This window comes from Bombina bombina, chromosome 8, assembly GCF_027579735.1.
Source record: "Bombina bombina isolate aBomBom1 chromosome 8, aBomBom1.pri, whole genome shotgun sequence".
In the NCBI taxonomy this organism is placed as follows: Eukaryota; Metazoa; Chordata; class Amphibia; order Anura; family Bombinatoridae; genus Bombina; species Bombina bombina.
This window is the reverse complement of record NC_069506.1, coordinates 346,872,755-346,890,780: the sequence shown is the minus strand read 5'-3', so window position 1 is coordinate 346,890,780 and position 18,026 is coordinate 346,872,755. Positions and strand designations below refer to the sequence as shown.

The 18,026-nt window shown below is 42.0% G+C and overlaps 1 protein-coding gene across 4 annotated transcripts in view; it reads left to right on the top strand.

The window, feature by feature from the left end:
- The window catches only part of OAF (out at first homolog), a 125,633-nt gene that overhangs the window by 19,931 nt on the left and 87,676 nt on the right, over positions 1 to 18,026 (top strand). The window lies entirely within an intron of this gene.

Here is an 18,026-nt window from a genome sequence, read left to right as displayed (position 1 = left end):
TCTGAACCAAAAAAAGCTTACATGCCTTTTTTCAAATAAAGATATCAAGAGAATGAAGAAAAAATTGATAATAGGAGTAAATTAGAAAGCTGCTTAAATTTGCATGCTCTATCTGACTTATAAAAGAAAAAATTGGGTTCAGTGTCCCTTTAAAGTTATAGTAAACCTTAAAAACTACTAGACACTAGGGACTGATTATTCACTGGCTGATGAGCAGATTTCTCACTACTGTTTTGTGACAAAGTTTGTAAAACTGGCCATCCAATTTTCTTGGTGGGTTGAGATGTGTATTAACTCTTTATACATTATGCTATTTGATTTATTTCTAAGCAAGATTCTTATCAAAGTAAACCCCCCACTAAAGGGCTAAATACGCTTGCTAGGTACAAGTAGGGATCGGTATCAGGAGACGGTCCTAATGACATTTGGTCCTCCACCCTCTTTTGCTAAGTGATTCTCTGATCGTTCCTACCATGTAGATATCTTCATAGGGATCTAGTAGATACGTCCAGTTCCGAGCTGGGAGGGGGAAGGGAAGAGCTGATTTGCAATATATGACTCTCCATCTCAGCGTTGCATTGGATATTTTGTAGTCTAGGGATTTTTTTTTTTATAGACCTCATGCTGAATGTTACTATTCTGTGGGAAATAGACATTTATAATAAACAAAAACCAATAAAGAATCACAATGGGGATAAATATTATAGCCCAATTGATATGGGTTGATTACTTCTAGAAAACAAAATTATAACTTTTTAATGTGAAGTTGTTTAAAGGGATGCAAATTAAAGGGATATGGAACCCAAACATTTTCTTTTGTGATTCAGTGCATAACAATTAATAAAAAATTCCAATTTACTTCTTATATCTAATTTGCTTCATTTGCATGATATTCTTTGTTGAAGAGATACCTAGGTAGTTGTCAAGAGAACTACATAGCAGGAAATAGCGCTGCCCTCTAGTTCTCTTGCAAATCGATAACATTATTGCAAAACTGCTACCATATAGTGCGCCAGAACTGGGCCGGCTCCTAAGCACACATATAGAAGTAAATTAGAAAGTTGTTTAAAATCGCATGCTCTATCTGAATCAGGGAAGACAAATCTTGGGTTTCATATCCCTTTAAAAGTACTAAAAAGCTGTACCGGACCTGTTTTTAGAAGGACGGTAAACACTAGCGGCTAGATTACGAGTCTTGTGTTAGGCTTAAAAAGCAGCGTTGGCCGGTCCCAACGCTGCTTTTTAATGCTCGCTGGTATTAAGAGTCTTGCAGGTACAGGTGTACCACTCACTTTTTTGGCCAGGCTCGGAAATACAACAAATCCACTTACGTCAATTGCGTATCCTATATTTTCAATGGGACTTGCATAGCGCCGGTATTACGAGTCTGACCACATTTTAAAGTCAGTAGTTAAGAGTTTTACACTACAATGCCGTAGCATAAAACTCTTAACTAAAGTGCTAAAAAGTTCACTAACACCCATAAACTACCTATTAACCCCTAAACCGAGTCCCTCCCACATAGCAAACACTAAAATAAATATTTTAACCCCTAATCTGCCGAACCGCACATTCCCGCCACTATAATAAATATATTCACCCCTAAACCGCCGCACTCCCGCATCGCAAACACTATTTAAATATTATTAACCCCTAATCTGCCGGCCCTAACATCACCGCCACCTACCTACATTTATTAACCCCTAATCTGCCGCCCCCAACGTCACCGCCACTATAATAGTTATTAACCCCTAAACCTAAGTCTAACCCTAACACCCCCTAACTTAAATATAATTTAAATAAATCTAAATAAAATTACTACAATTAACTAAATTATTCCTATTTTAAAACTAAATACTTCAATATAAAATAAACCCTAAGCTAGCTACAATATAACTAATAGTTACATTGTAGCTAGATTAGGGTTTATTTTTATTTTACAGGCAAGTTTGTATTTATTTTAACTAGGTACAATAGTTATTAACTATTTAATGACTACCTAGATAAAATAAATACAAAAGTACCTGTAAAATAAAACCTAAGTTACAATTGCACCTAACACTACACTATAATTAAATTAATTACCTAAATTAAATACAATTACAATTAAATAAAATTATCTAAAATACAAAAAAAAAAAACTAAATTACAGAAAATAATAAAGAAATTACAAGATTTTTAAACTAATTACACCTAATCTAATCCCCCTAACAAAATAAAGTCCCCCCAAAATAAAAAAAGCCCTACCCTACACTACAAATAGCCCTTAAAAAGGCCTTTTGCGGGGCATTGCCCCAAAGTAATCAGCTTGTTTACCTGAAAAAAAGTTACAATTTCCCCCCCCCCCCCCAACATTAAAACCCACCACCCACACAACCCACTCTACTCTAAAACCCACCCAATACCCCCTTAAAACGACCTAACACTAAACCCCTGAAGATCACCTTACCGGGAGACGTCTTCACGCAACCGGGCCGAAGTCCTCAACGAAGCCGGGAGAAGTCTTTATCCAAGCCGGGCGAAGTGGTCCTCCAGATCTTCAAGACATCCGACACAGAGCATCCTCTTCAAACGACGGCTAAACACAGAATGAAGGTTCCTTTAAATGACGTCATCCAAGATGGCGTCCCTTCAATGCCGATTGGCTGATAGAATACTATCAGCCAATCGGAATTAAGGTAGAAAAAATCCTATTGGCTGATGCAATCAGCCAATAGGATTGAAGTTCAATCCTATTGGCTGATCCAATCAGCCAATAGGATTGAGCTGGCATTCTATTGGCTGTTCCAATCAGCCAATAGAATGCCAGTTCAATCCTATTGGCTGATTGCATCAGCCAATAGGATTTTTTTTCTACCTTAATTCTGATTGGCTGATAGAATTTTATCAGCCAATTGGAATTGAAGGGACACCATCTTGGATGACGTCATTTAAAGGAACCTTCATTCTGTGTTTAGCCGTCGCTTGAAGAGGATGCTCCGCGTCGGATGTCTTGAAGATGGACCCGCTCCGCGCCGGATGGGTGAAGATAGAAGATGCCATCTGGATGAAGACTTCTGCCCGTCTGGAGGACCACTTCTGCCGGCTTTGTGGAGGACTTTGGCCCGGTTGGGTGAAGACGTCTCCCGGTAAGGTGATCTTCAGGGGGTTAGTGTTAAGTTTTTTTTAAAGGGGGATTGGGTGGGTTTTAGAGTATGGTTGGTTGTGTGGGTGTAATTTTTTTTCAGGTAAAAGAGCTGATTACTTTGGGGCAATGCCCCGCAAAAGGCCCTTTTTAAGGGCTATTTGTAATTTAGTGTAGGGTAGGGCTTTTTTTATTTTGGGGGGGCTTTTTTATTTTGTTAGGGGGATTAGGGGATTAGATCAGGTGTAATTAGTTTTAAAAATCTTGTAATTTATTTTCTGTAATTTAGTGTTTGTTTTTGTACTTTTAGATAATTTTATTTATTTTGTATTTAATTGTATGTAATTTAGGGAATTAATTTAATTATAGTGTAGTGTTAGGTGTAATTGTAACTTAGGTTTTATTTTACAGGTAAATTTGTCTTTATTTTAACTAGGTAGTTAGTAAATAGTTAATAACTATTTAATAACTATTCTACCTAGTTAAAATAAATACAAACTTGCCTGTAAAATAAAAATAAAGCCTAAGCTAGATACAATGTAACTATTAGTTATATTGTAGCTAGCTTAGGGTTTGTTTTATAGGTAAGTATTTAGTTTTAAATAGGAATTATTTAGGTAATGATAGTAATTTTATTTAGATTCATTTAAATTATATTTAAGTTAAGGATTGTTAGGGTTATACTTAGATTTAGGTGTTAATAACTTTAATATAGTTGAGGCGACTTTGGGGGTGGCAGATTAGGGGTTAATAACTATAATGTAGGTGTTGGCGGTGTCCGGAGCGGAAGATTAGTGGTTAATAATATAATGTAGGTTTCAGCGATGTCAGGGGCGGCAGATTAGGGGTTAATAAGTGTAAGATTAGGGGTGTTTCGACTTGGGGTTCATGTTAGGGTGTTAGGTGTAGACATAAATTTTATTTCCCCATAGGAATCAATGGGGCTGCATTAGGAGCTTTACAATGCTTTTTTGCAGGTGTTAGGTTTTTTTCAGCCGATTCTCCCTCATTGATTCCTATGGGGAAATCGTGCACAAGCATGTTTAGCCAGCTCACCGCTCACTTTTTTGCGGTTAAAGGGACAGTAAACACCAGAATTTTTGTTGTTTAAATAGATAGATAATCCCTTTATTACCCATTCCCCAATTTTGCATAACCAACACTGTTATATTAATATACTTTTTACCTCTGTGATTACCTTGTATCTAAGCCTCTGCAGACTGCCCCCTTATTTCAGTTCTTTTGACAGACTTGCATTTTTAGCCAATCAGTGCTTGCTCTTAGGAGCTTCACGTGCCTGAGCTCAATGTTATCTATATGAAACACATGAACTAACGCCTTCTAGTGGTGAAAAACTGTTAAAATGCTTTCCGATTAGAGGCAGTCTTCACGACTAAGAAATTAGCACATGAACCTCCTAGATTTAGCTTTCAACTAAGAATACCAAGAGAACAAAGCAAAATTGGTAATAAAAGTAAATTGGAAAGTTGTTTAAAATTGCATGCCCTATTTAAATCATGAAAGATTTTTTTTTTACTTTACTGTCCCTTTAACGCCGGGTTTGTAAAAACCCGTAATACCAGCGCTGTCTGTAAGTGAGCGGTGAGCATAAACTGCTCGTTAGCAGCGCACAGCTTCCAACGGCAAACTCGTAATCTAGCCGTCAGATTTTAATGTTTAGTAAAACAACTTTGCAATATACTTTTTATTTATTTTTGCCCTCTTTTCCTATAATTTAAGTCCGACAGTTAAGAGTTTCCCAGTTCTGTCAAACGGAGGAGCGCACGGCAGACAAACCTAACCCGTCATTAGCTTCAGATAAGGAGCTGCAAAACAATGGAGAGTTTGCTAATATAATGATCATGGCTAGCCTTGTGTACTCTGGTTACCAGTCCTGATACTCCAGTCAAGGCAAGTGTTGGGTTGAGTTTGGCTATTAAAAAAAAGCATTTGCAGCAAGCAAGGATTCAAAACATTTTCAAACTCACTCACTATGTTAATTTATTTCAAGGCTTCAGAAAAATCTTAGAATTACTGAATTTTAAACAACTTTCCAATTTACTTCTATTATTTAATTTGCTTCCTTCTCTTGTTATCCTTTGCTGAAAGGTTTATCTAGGAAAGCTCAGGAGCAGCAAATAATCAAGGTTCTAGCTGCTGATTGGTGGCTGCATATATATACCAATTGTCATTGGCTCAGTTAGACACCAGTAGTGCATTGTTGCTCCTTCAACAAATGATACCAAGAGAATGAAACAAATTAGATAATAGAAGTAAACTGGAAAGTTGTATAAAATTGTCTGTTCTACCTAAATCGTGAAAGAAAAATGTTGTTTCATGTCCCTTTTAAAGGGACAGTCTAGTGAAAATGATACTTGCAGGATTCAGATAGTGCGTGTCATTTTAATCAACTTTCCCATTTACTTTTGTTCTCTTGATATTCTTTGTTAAAAGCTAAACCTAGGTAGGCTCATAGGCTAATTCCTAAGCCCTGACTTTATCACCCCATGAGTTAAACTTGTGATTCTGTTCAAGCAATAGCACTATAATAAAATCATCTAGCAAATTAGAGCATTTTATTTCTGCTCCTTGATTTCCTTTTAAATCACAAAATCATCAGGAACAAAAAGCAAATCATTAAAAGAAGTAAAATCTTTCTTACCCTGACAGGAACTGTAGCATTTCAGTGAATGAGAAGAACAGGTACAAGAGACTTAAACGTATCATTAGTAAACTTAAAATTTCATTAAAAACATTTTCTGCAAAAGTATTTCCTAGAAAGTAATCGGTTGGTATAATCACTTTTTCTGCCGCTCTTCAGCACACAACATAAGGTCACATGCACGTGCATCAGCCAAAATGCTCTAATGTAACTTGTAATTCACAGCTGTGCATTTCAAATTCCATTTATTTGTCTCCCTGGGAGCGAATGAAAACAATTGCCACTTAGGGTTGCCTCCTTTTTTTGGGAATACATTTGCATAAATAATTATACAGCATAATTTAGGAACTAAAGCTGCTAGGACAGATATTAAATAATCACATTAGATTTTAACTCACTTAGAAGTTTTCTCATGATATCATCTTTATTTCTATATTTATTCTTCATTTTCAACTTTGACCGAGCTTTAAAAATACTGGCTGGGTGGTTACCCTATTGTCAACTAAATTAATGTTGTTTTCTGTGAACAGAAAATGAGCATTTTATTAAATTCTTAATTGTAGTGATGGGCTACATTCTTACTTAGCTGAGGATGCAGTTGTGGTGCAGACTTGCTCATGGGAGCCTGAGAACTTCAAGTGAAGAAGCAATGGTCATTAGACTGCGTAACACCTCTGCCACTTGTTTGTCCAGGGGGATTAGCCGGTCATGTACTTGCTGATTGCTTTGCACAAGAGCAGCCGGCAGGTCTGCACAAGTATTTGCTTGTGTAATAGTAAAGGCAGGCAGCGGATGCTGCACGTCCACTTGCGCTGAATGTGGGCACACAGGTTCCCTAGCTGGAAACATTGTCTGCTGCATAGTAAATGGCAGGAAAAACTGGAACAACATCACCCAAAACCAACTACACCGCACCCTAAACAAATCTTTCCCGCCTACCTCCACAGACGCCAACTCCTCCACCGCTGGATTAGAGACAGCTCCAACACCCTCGCCCCCCTCAAAAAAAAACGTCCAGCCGCTAAACCATCAACAAGGCCAGCTGGTTCACCCCGGACCTACAGGACTCCAAACGCCACTGCAGACGAATGGAAAGAACCTGGAGATTCAGCAAGACCCTTCTGGAAAAAGCTGCCTTTAAGGAAACAATCACCACTCACCCCACCTCATAAAAACCGACAAAAAAACAGCCATCCAAGACAGAATCAACTCTAACGCACACAACAGCAATGAGTAGTTCTCAGTCATCAAGGAATTCTCCTAAACCCAACAGCGACACCACCAACATCCCACCCTCCCAGGACCTCTGCAATACCCTTGCTGCACACTTCCACCGCAAGATCCTCGACATCTATGACAGTTTGACGCCTCATATCTCAACCTCCACCACCCACTCCCCTACACCCAATGACACCCCTCCCAAATTTGCCCCCCCCCCCACACCACACACGGACTATCTGGAGCCCCCTCACCACAGAGGACACCCTCAGAATCATGAAATCCATCCACTCTGGCGCACCCTCGGACCCATGCCCCATCACATATTCAACAAAGCAAGCAACACCATCGCCCCTGAACTCCGCCGCACCATCAACTGCTTCATCAAAACCGGCACTTTCCGGATATCTGGAAGCACGCAGAACTGAAACCCCTGCTGAATAAACCCTCGGCTGACCCCACGGACCCGAATAACTACCGCCCCATCTCTCTACTCCCCTTCCCGGCCAAAGTCATAGAGAAGTCCATCAACTTGCAACTTATTGACCACATTGAGGCCAACCACACCCTGGACCACTCCCAATCCGGTTTCAGAAGCAACTACAGCACCGAGACCGCCCTCCTTGCTGCCACAGATGACATCCGCGCCATGCTCGACCGAGGAGAAACCCGCCGCCCTTATCCTCCTAGACCTCTCAGCAGCTTTCGACACTGTCGACCCTAACACCCTCCACACCTGCCTACACAACGCCGGCATCCACAACAAAGCCCTGGAATAGATCACCTCCTTCCTCACGGGCAGGACCCAGAAAGTCAGACTCCTGCCCTTCTCCTCCATACCCACACCAGTCAACTGCGAAGTACCGCAAGGCTCTTCGCTGAGCCCCATCCTCTTCAACATCTACATGGCCCCTCTCGCCGCCATCGTGCAATGCCACAACCTCAACATCGTCTCCTACGCCGACGACACCCAGTTAATCATCTCACTCACCCGAGATCCCACCACCACCAAAAAGAATGCCCACGAAGGCCTGGCAGCAGTCGCCGCCTGGATGAATGACAACCGGCTCAAACTAAACACAGACAAAACCGAATTCCTCCTACTCGGTCCCAATAAATCTGCATGGGACGACGACTCCTGGTGGCCCACAGCACTCGGTCACCCTCCAACCCCAACCGACCATGCACAAAATCTAGGCTTCATCCTGGACTCCTCACTCTCCATGGGCTGACAAATTAATGCCATCACCTCAACATGCTTCCACATTCTCCACCTGCTACGAAAAATCTTCAATTGGATCCCTACCGAAACCAAGAAAACAGTCACCCATTCCCTCGTCAGCAGCCGGTTGGACTACGGCAACGCACTCTACGCCGGCTCCGCCATCAAACTCCAAAAGAGACTCCAACGTATCCAGAATGCCTCAGCCAGACTCATCTTGGACATCCCTCTCCAATGCCGCATCACCGAACACCTAAGGAACCTTCACTGGCTCCCCACCAACAAGAGAATAGCCTTCAAGCTCCTTACCCACGCGTTCAAGGCCCTACACAACATCGGACCCGATTTCTACACCCCCGCCAGACAACTCCGATCGGCCGACCAAGCACTCGCAGTCATCCCCCGCATCAGCAAATCCACAGCGGGCAGAAAATCCTTCTCCCACATGGCAATAAAGACATCGAACACCCTCCCGCTGTACCTCAGACAATCCACCTCCCTTACAAAGTTCAGAAAGGACCTTGAAACCTGGCTCTTCGACTGAACGCCCATCCCCCCCCTCCTCCTATCCACTTTCCCTTAGCGCCTCAAGGGTGATTAGTTTGCTCTCTATAAGTACCCAATAGATAAATAAATGAAGCTCTATGTGTTATACACATATTTGAAGATGTCCTTTAATGAGCAATGCATGGCTGCTCCTAAGCCAATCTTCTGCAATCATAGACAGCACAGAGCTCAGTAAAAGCATATGATTGTGCCCAATGGGTGACTTTTTTGTTTGTTTTTAAATAAGTGTTTAACCCCTCGCTGGGGGTTAAATGCATTGTGACAAACAAGCATTTATTTAATAATAAAGATGTTCTTGGATGGTTATTTTATTAATACAGAATGACCATTTAAACGGCCATTATAGTAAAATATGGCATGCTCTAATTTGTAAGGGAATTAGAGACCCTGTAATCCTATGTGTTTAACCCCCGCAAAGGGATTAAACACACAAAGTACTGCTCGGGAGCCACAGAGCGCTGTTGGTTCTGAGCGAAATCTGCCACCGACCCAATCAGCAGCGGGAGTCGTTAGACTGCGTTGTCACATTATTAGTGCTGTTGATTGGCTGAGCAGCAGTGTTCTGCCGCTGCAGAGCTGTGCTTTAACTATGTGTTTAACACAAGGTTGCTAGTTTTAAAATGACATGCTATAGGAAATTAGATCATATATTTTTTTACTATAATGTCCCTTTAACTTTGTAGGGAAACTATTTGCTGTAGTAGTAGTAATGTATCAAAAAGGACAGGACGCATTACATGGTGGCCAAAGGGTTAAAGAAAAGTATTACTTTACAGAAAGGTTGGAAGGTACATAGAATAACCTGCCAGAGGAAGCATGAGGTTCAAATTCACTTGGGGAATCCAAGAAAACAAAACATGTTGCTACTGCATCAGGAAAGGTTAGGACAGCAATGTACTGAAAGACTTAAAGGGACACTACCGCATTTTAATTGCTTCATCTTTAAGAAGATTTTTCAGGCTCGTCCCTTTCAACTAGTGGTAGATGAATACTGCAGTATGCAACACTCATTTTCTGCTTATTTAAATCTGAGCTACGTTTACCAGATGTTTTGCATTCCCCATATATAAATGCTGTTCCTTTAAATGCACAGCAGTATATTTCTGTGTAAGTGACGGTTTAACTGTAAGATTCTTAATCTAGTCTGCAGTGTAGTTATAAAATCAGAGATAAAGCTGATTATTTCTTTATTATCATGACTGATATAAAATATCTCCTACATCCCACGTTAAAGGCACAGTCAAAAATAAACTTTAAGGATTCAGATAGGGCACGCAGTTTTAAACAACATTCTATAATTTACTTTGTTATTGAGGTATCCTTTGATGAAAAGCATACATGGATAGTCTCAGGAGCAGCAATGCACTAGAGAGCTAGCTGCTGATTGGTTACTTGTATGCCTTTTGGCATTCACATGGTTTTTTTCAGCTAGCTCCCAGTAGTGCATTGCTGCTTTTTCAACAAATGATACCAAGAGAGTGGAGCGAATTTGACAATAGTAGTAAACTGGAAAGTTGTTTAAAATTGTCTGTTCTTTCTGAAAGAAGAAATCTTTCCAGCAGCATTGCACTCGCTGTATGTTCCTTGTACTGATTTCTACTGGTGACAGCTCATCCGGAATATCTGAGGATTTGAGACCCAGTCAATTTGAGAAGCAGAAGTCCAGTACAGTCTGTTTTCTGTTCCATTCACAGATAAAATGGTTAATGAAACTTCCGTGATGCAGAAAGGACAGGCAATGTGAATAGCCTTCTGCTATAAAATTTACTTCATTCTGTTTGTATCCTTTCTTGAGAAGCATACTTAGGTAGGCTCATGATCAGCAATGCACTACTGGGAGCTAGCTGGGGACTGGTGGCTTCTTAGATGTACCTCTTAGCATGGGCTCACAGGATATATTCAGGTAGCTCCCAGTAAGTGCACTGCTGCTTTGGAGCTGACTTGAAACACATTTTTTTTTCTTTTATGATTCAGATAGAGCATACATTTCTCCAACATAGGTGTGTCCGGTCCACGGCGTCATCCTTACTTGTGGGATATTCTCTTCCCCAACAGGAAATGGCAAAGAGCCCAGCAAAGCTGGTCACATGATCCCTCCCAGGCTCCGCCTACCCCAGTCATTCTCTTTGCCGTTGTACAGGCAACATCTCCACGGAGATGGCTTAGAGTTTTTTAGTGTTTAACTGTAGTTTTTCATTATTCAATCAAGAGTTTGTTATTTTAAAATAGTGCTGGTACGTACTATTTACTCAGAAACAGAAAAGAGATGAAGAATTCTGTTTGTATGAGGAAAATGATTTTAGCAACCGTAACTAAAATCCATGGCTGTTCCACACAGGACTGTTGAGAGCAATTAACTTCAGTTGGGGGAACAGTTTGCAGTCTCTTGCTGCTTGAGGTATGACACATTCTAACAAGACGATGTAATGCTGGAAGCTGTCATTTTCCCTATGGGATCCGGTAAGCCATGTTTATTACGATTGTAAATAAGGGCTTCACAAGGGCTTATTTAAACTGTAGACTTTTTTTGGGCTAAATCGATTGATATTAACACTTATTTAGCCTTGAGGAATCATTTATTCTGGGTATTTTGATTTAATAATATCGGCAGGCACTGTTTTAGACACCTTATTCTTTAGGGGCTTTCCCAAAGCATAGGCAGAGTCTCATTTTCGCGCCGGTGTTGCGCACTTGTTTTTGAGAGGCATGGCATGCAGTCGCATGTGAGAGGAGCTCTGATACTTATAAAAGACTTCTGAAGGCGTCATTTGGTATCGTATTCCCCTTTGGGTTTGGTTGGGTCTCAGCAAAGCAGATACCAGGGACTGTCAAGGGGTTTAAAGCTTAAAACGGCTCCGGTTCCGTTATTTTAAGGGTTAAAGCTTCCAAAATTGGTGTGCAATATTTTCAAGGCTTTAAGACGCTGTGGTGAAAATTTGGTGAATTTTGAACAATTCCTTCATGTTTTTTCGCAATTGCAGTAATAAAGTGTGTTCAGTTTAAAATTTAAAGTGACAGTAACGGTTTTATTTTAAAACGTTTTTTGTACTTTCTGATCAAGTTTATGCCTGTTTAACATGTCTGAACTACCAGATAGACTGTGTTCTGAATGTGGGGAAGCCAGAATTCCTATTCATTTAAATAAATGTGATTTATGTGATAATGACAATGATGCCCAAGATGATTCCTCAAGTGAGGGGAGTAAGCATGGTACTGCATCATTCCCTCCTTCGTCTACACGAGTCTTGCCCACTCAGGAGGCCCCTAGTACATCTAGCGCGCCAATACTCCTTACTATGCAACAATTAACGGCTGTAATGGATAATTCTGTCAAAAACATTTTAGCCAAAATGAACCCTTGTCAGCGTAAGCGTGGCTGCTCTGTTTTAGTTACTGAAGAGCATGACGACGCTGATATTAATATCTCTGAAGGGCCCCTAACCCAATCTGAGGGGGCCAGGGAGGTTTTGTCTGAGGGAGAAATTACTGATTTAGGGAACATTTCTCAGCAGGCTGAATCTGATGTGATTACATTTAAATTTAAATTGGAACATCTCCGCATTTTGCTTAAGGAGGTATTATCCACTCTGGATGATTGTGAAAATTTAGTCATCCCAGAGAAACTATGTAAAATGGACAAGTTCCTAGAGGTGCCGGGGCTCCCAGAAGCTTTTCCTATACCCAAGCGGGTGGCGGACATTGTTAATAAAGAATGGGAAAGGCCCGGTATTCCTTTCGTCCCTCCCCCCATTTTTAAAAAAATTGTTTCCTATGGTCGACCCCAGAAAGGACTTATGGCAGTCAGTCCCCAAGGTCGAGGGAGCGGTTTCTACTTTAAACAAACGCACCACTATTCCCATAGAGGATAGTTGTGCTTTCAAAGATCCTATGGATAAAAAATTAGAAGGTTTGCTTAAAAAGATGTTTGTTCAGCAGGGTTACCTTCTACAACCCATTTCATGCATTGTCCCTGTCACTACAGCCGCATATTTCTGGTTTGATGAACTGCTTAAGGTGCTCGATAGTGACTCTCCTCCTTATGAGGAGATTATGGACAGAATCAATGCTCTCAAATTGGCTAATTCTTTCACTCTAGACGCCTCTTTGCAATTGGCTAAGTTAGCGGCTAAGAACTCTGGGTTTGCTATTGTGGCGCGCAGAGCGCTTTGGTTGAAATCTTGGTCGGCTGATGCGTCTTCCAAGAACAAGCTACTAAACATTCCTTTCAAGGGGAAAACGCTGTTTGGTCCTGACTTGAAAGAGATTATCTCTGATATCACTGGGGGTAAGGGCCACGCCCTTCCTCAGGATCGGCCCTTCAAGGCAAAAAATAGACCTAATTTTCGTCCCTTTCGTAAAAACGGACCAGCCCAAGGTGTTACGTCCTCTAAGCAAGAGGGTAATACTTCTCAGGCCAAGCCAGCTTGGAGACCAATGCAAGGCTGGAACAAGGGAAAGCAGGCCAAGAAACCTGCCACTGCTACCAAGACAGCATGAAATATTGGCCCCCGATCCGGGACCGGATCTGGTGGGGGGCAGACTCTCTCTCTTCGCTCAGGCTTGGGCAAGAGATGTTCTGGATCCTTGGGCGCTAGAAATAGTCTCCCAGGGTTATCTTCTGGAATTCAAGGGACTTCCCCCAAGGGGGAGGTTCCACAAGTCGCAGTTGTCTTCAGACCACATAAAAAGACAGGCGTTCTTACATTGTGTAGAAGACCTGTTAAAAATGGGAGTGATTCATCCTGTTCCATTAAGAGAACAAGGGATGGGGTTCTACTCCAATCTGTTCATAGTTCCCAAAAAAGAGGGAACGTTCAGACCAATCCTAGATCTCAAGATCTTAAACAAATTTCTCAAGGTCCCATCGTTCAAGTTGGAAACCATTCGAACTATCCTTCCTTCCATCCAGGAAGGTCAATTTATGACCACGGTGGATTTAAAGGATGCGTATCTACATATTCCTATCCACAAGGAACATCATCGGTTCCTAAGGTTTGCATTCCTGGACAAACATTACCAGTTCGTGGCGCTTCCTTTCGGATTAGCCACGGCTCCAAGGATTTTCACAAAGGTACTAGGGTCCCTTCTAGCGGTGCTAAGACCAAGGGGCATTGCAGTAGTACCTTACCTGGACGACATTCTGATTCAAGCGTCGTCCCTTCCTCAAGCAAAGGCTCACACGGACATTGTCCTGGCCTTTCTCAGATCTCACGGCTGGAAAGTGAACGTGGAAAAGAGTTCTCTATCCCCGTCAACAAGGGTTCCCTTCTTGGGAACAATTATAGACTCCTTAGAAATGAGGATCTTTCTAACAGAGGCCAGAAAAACAAAGCTTCTGGACTCTTGTCGGATACTTCATTCCGTTCCTCTTCCTTCCATAGCTCAGTGCATGGAAGTGATCGGGTTGATGGTGGCGGCGATGGACATAGTTCCTTTTGCGCGCATTCATCTAAGACCATTACAACTGTGCATGCTCAGTCAGTGGAATGGGGACTATACAGACTTGTCTCCGAAGATACAAGTAAATCAGAGGACCAGAGACTCACTCCGTTGGTGGCTGTCCCTGGACAATCTGTCTCAAGGGATGATGTTCCACAGACCAGAGTGGGTCATTGTCACGACCGACGCCAGTCTGATAGGCTGGGGCGCGGTCTGGGGATCCCTGAAAGCTCAGGGTCTTTGGTCTCGGGAAGAATCTCTTCTACCGATAAATATTCTGGAACTGAGAGCGATATTCAATGCGCTCCAGGCCTGGCCCCAGCTTGCGAGGACCAGGTTCATACGGTTTCAATCAGACAACATGACGACTGTTGCGTACATCAACCATCAGGGGGGAACAAGGAGTTCCCTAGCGATGGAAGAAGTAACCAAAATTATTCTTTGGGCGGAGTCTCACTCCTGCCACCTGTCTGCTATCCACATCCCAGGAGTGGAAAATTGGGAAGCGGATTTTCTGAGTCGTCAGACATTGCATCCGGGGGAGTGGGAACTCCATCCGGAAATCTTTGCCCAAGTCACTCACCTGTGGGGCATTCCAGACATGGATCTGATGGCCTCTCGTCAGAACTTCAAAGTTCCTTGCTACGGGGCCAGATCCAGGGATCCCAAGGCGGCTCTAGTGGATGCACTAGTAGCACCTTGGACCTTCAAACTAGCTTATGTGTTCCCGCCATTTCCTCTCATCCCCAGGCTGATAGCCAGGATCAAGCAGGAGAGGGCGTCGGTGATCTTGATAGCTCCTGCGTGGCCACGCAGGACTTGGTATGCAGATCTGGTGAATATGTCATCGGCTCCACCTTGGAAGCTACCTTTGAGACGAGACCTTCTTGTTCAGGGTCCGTTCGAACATCCGAATCTGGTTTCACTCCAGCTGACTGCTTGGAGATTGAACGCTTGATTTTATCGAAGCGAGGATTCTCAGATTCTGTGATCGATACTCTTGTTCAGGCCAGAAAGCCTGTGACTAGAAAGATTTACCACAAAATTTGGAAAAAATATATCTGTTGGTGTGAATCTAAAGGATTCCCTTGGGACAAGGTTAAGATTCCTAGGATTCTATCCTTCCTTCAAGAAGGATTGGAAAAAGGATTATCTGCAAGTTCCCTGAAGGGACAGATTTCTGCCTTGTCGGTATTACTTCACAAAAAGCTGGCAGCTGTGCCAGATGTTCAAGCCTTTGTTCAGGCTCTGGTTAGAATCAAGCCTGTTTACAAACCTTTGACTCCTCCTTGGAGTCTCAATTTAGTTCTTTCAGTTCTTCAGGGGGTTCCGTTTGAACCCTTACATTCCGTTGATATTAAGTTATTATCTTGGAAAGTTTTGTTTTTAGTTGCGATTTCTTCTGCTAGAAGAGTCTCAGAATTATCTGCTCTGCAGTGTTCTCCTCCTTATCTGGTGTTCCATGCAGATAAGGTGGTTTTACGTACTAAACCTGGTTTTCTTCCAAAAGTTGTTTCTAACAAAAACATTAACCAGGAGATTATCGTACCTTCTCTGTGTCCAAAACCAGTTTCAAAGAAGGAACGTTTGTTGCACAATTTGGATGTTGTTCGCGCTCTAAAATTCTATTTAGATGCTACAAAGGATTTTAGACAAACATCTTCCTTGTTTGTTGTTTATTCAGGTAAAAGGAGAGGTCAAAAAGCAACTTCTACCTCTCTCTCTTTTTGGATTAAAAGCATCATCAGATTGGCTTACGAGACTGCCGGACGGCAGCCTCCCGAAAGAATCACAGCTCATTCCACTAGGGCTGTGGCTTCCACATGGGCCTTCAAGAACGAGGCTTCTGTTGATCAGATATGTAGGGCAGCGACTTGGTCTTCACTGCACACTTTTACCAAATTTTACAAGTTTGATACTTTTGCTTCTTCTGAGGCTATTTTTGGGAGAAAGGTTTTGCAAGCCGTGGTGCCTTCCATTTAGGTGACCTGATTTGCTCCCTCCCTTCATCCGTGTCCTAAAGCTTTGGTATTGGTTCCCACAAGTAAGGATGACGCCGTGGACCGGACACACCTATGTTGGAGAAAACAGAATTTATGTTTACCTGATAAATTTCTTTCTCCAACGGTGTGTCCGGTCCACGGCCCGCCCTGGTTTTTTTTTTTTTTTTTTTTAATCAGGTCTGATATTTTATTTTCTTTAACTACAGTCACCACGGTACCATATGGTTTCTCCTATGCAAATATTCCTCCTTAACGTCGGTCGAATGACTGGGGTAGGCGGAGCCTGGGAGGGATCATGTGACCAGCTTTGCTGGGCTCTTTGCCATTTCCTGTTGGGGAAGAGAATATCCCACAAGTAAGGATGACGCCGTGGACCGGACACACCGTTGGAGAAAGAAATTTATCAGGTAAACATAAATTCTGTTTTTTTGTTTCATTCTTTTGCTATCCTTAGTTAGTTAAAGGAACAGCAATGTACTACTGAAGGGCTAGCTGAACACAACAGCTAAGCAAATGACAAGTGGCATATACCGTATTGTTCCGCATATAGGCCGCACTTTTTCCCCTTGATTTGTAGCTTTAAATTTGCTGTGCGGCCTATATGCGGAGCGCGGCCTATAATCGGGTGTTTTCGGTAATATCGTACATGCGCAGTAGAACCGAACTACTGGTGCACCCTGTGGCCTTATGGGTGTTGTAGTCCGCCGGAGTTGGGTAGGAAGTTAGACCAGCAGCAGAGCGGTATAGACACCGAGATCTACTATCTCGGAAGTGTATGGATGTCGCTCTGAACACTTTTTCAACCAAGACGAGTGGTGTGAAGCAATTAAAGGGACAGTCTAGGCCAAAATAAACTTTCATGATTCAGATAGAGCATGTCATTTTAAACAATTTTCCAATTTACTTTTATCACCAATTTAGCTTTGTTCTCTTGGTATTCTTAGTTGAAAGCTTAACCTAGGAGGTTCATATGCTAATTTCTTAGACCTTGAAGGCCACCTCTTTTCAGAATGCATTTTAACAGTTTTTCCCCACTAGAGGGTGTTAGTTCATGTATTTCATATAGATAACACTGTGCTCGTGCACGTGAAGTTATCTGGGAGCAGGAACTGATTGGCTAAACTGCAAGTCTGTCAAAAGAACTGAAATAAAGGGGCAGTTTGCAGAGGCTTAGATACAAGATAATCATAGAGGTTAAAGTTTATTAATATAACTGTGTTGGTTATGCAAAACTGGGTAATGGGTAATAAAGGGATTATCTATCTTTTAAACAATAACAATTCTATGGTTGACTGTCCCTTTAACTATAAAGGTACCGCTGTTTATCTGGTCTGAGGCAGTAGAGAGCTGTATCTGTGCCATACTCGGCGTGGTAGCTGGGTCACTTCTTAATGCTTTGTGCTAATGGACTAAGCTTTTCACTAAGTCCTGACATTTGTTTTTCTCTATTTTTATGCCTTTTAGCTCTACAGGTGGTGTTATTCATTTGTTAGTGTTTAGGGAGACGTCCCTCATTTGTCTGTGAGTTTGTACTTCGCTGTGTAGCGCCCTCTTGTGTGGTTTTGTATTTACTTTGTAGGAGGTAGATTTCGAGTGGCTAAAATGTACACACTGCTTAGCGCTGGCATTTCTGACGTTAGTTTGTAGGTGGGGGAAACGTGCAAGCGCTATGGATAATAACCAAGGAGCAGCTCTTTGTACCGTTTAATAGTGGTTAAAGTGTACTGTGCTGTGTGCGAGCGGATAGTGTCTTGCCGGGGAAATATGGAAATAAGTTATGTGCCTAAAAGG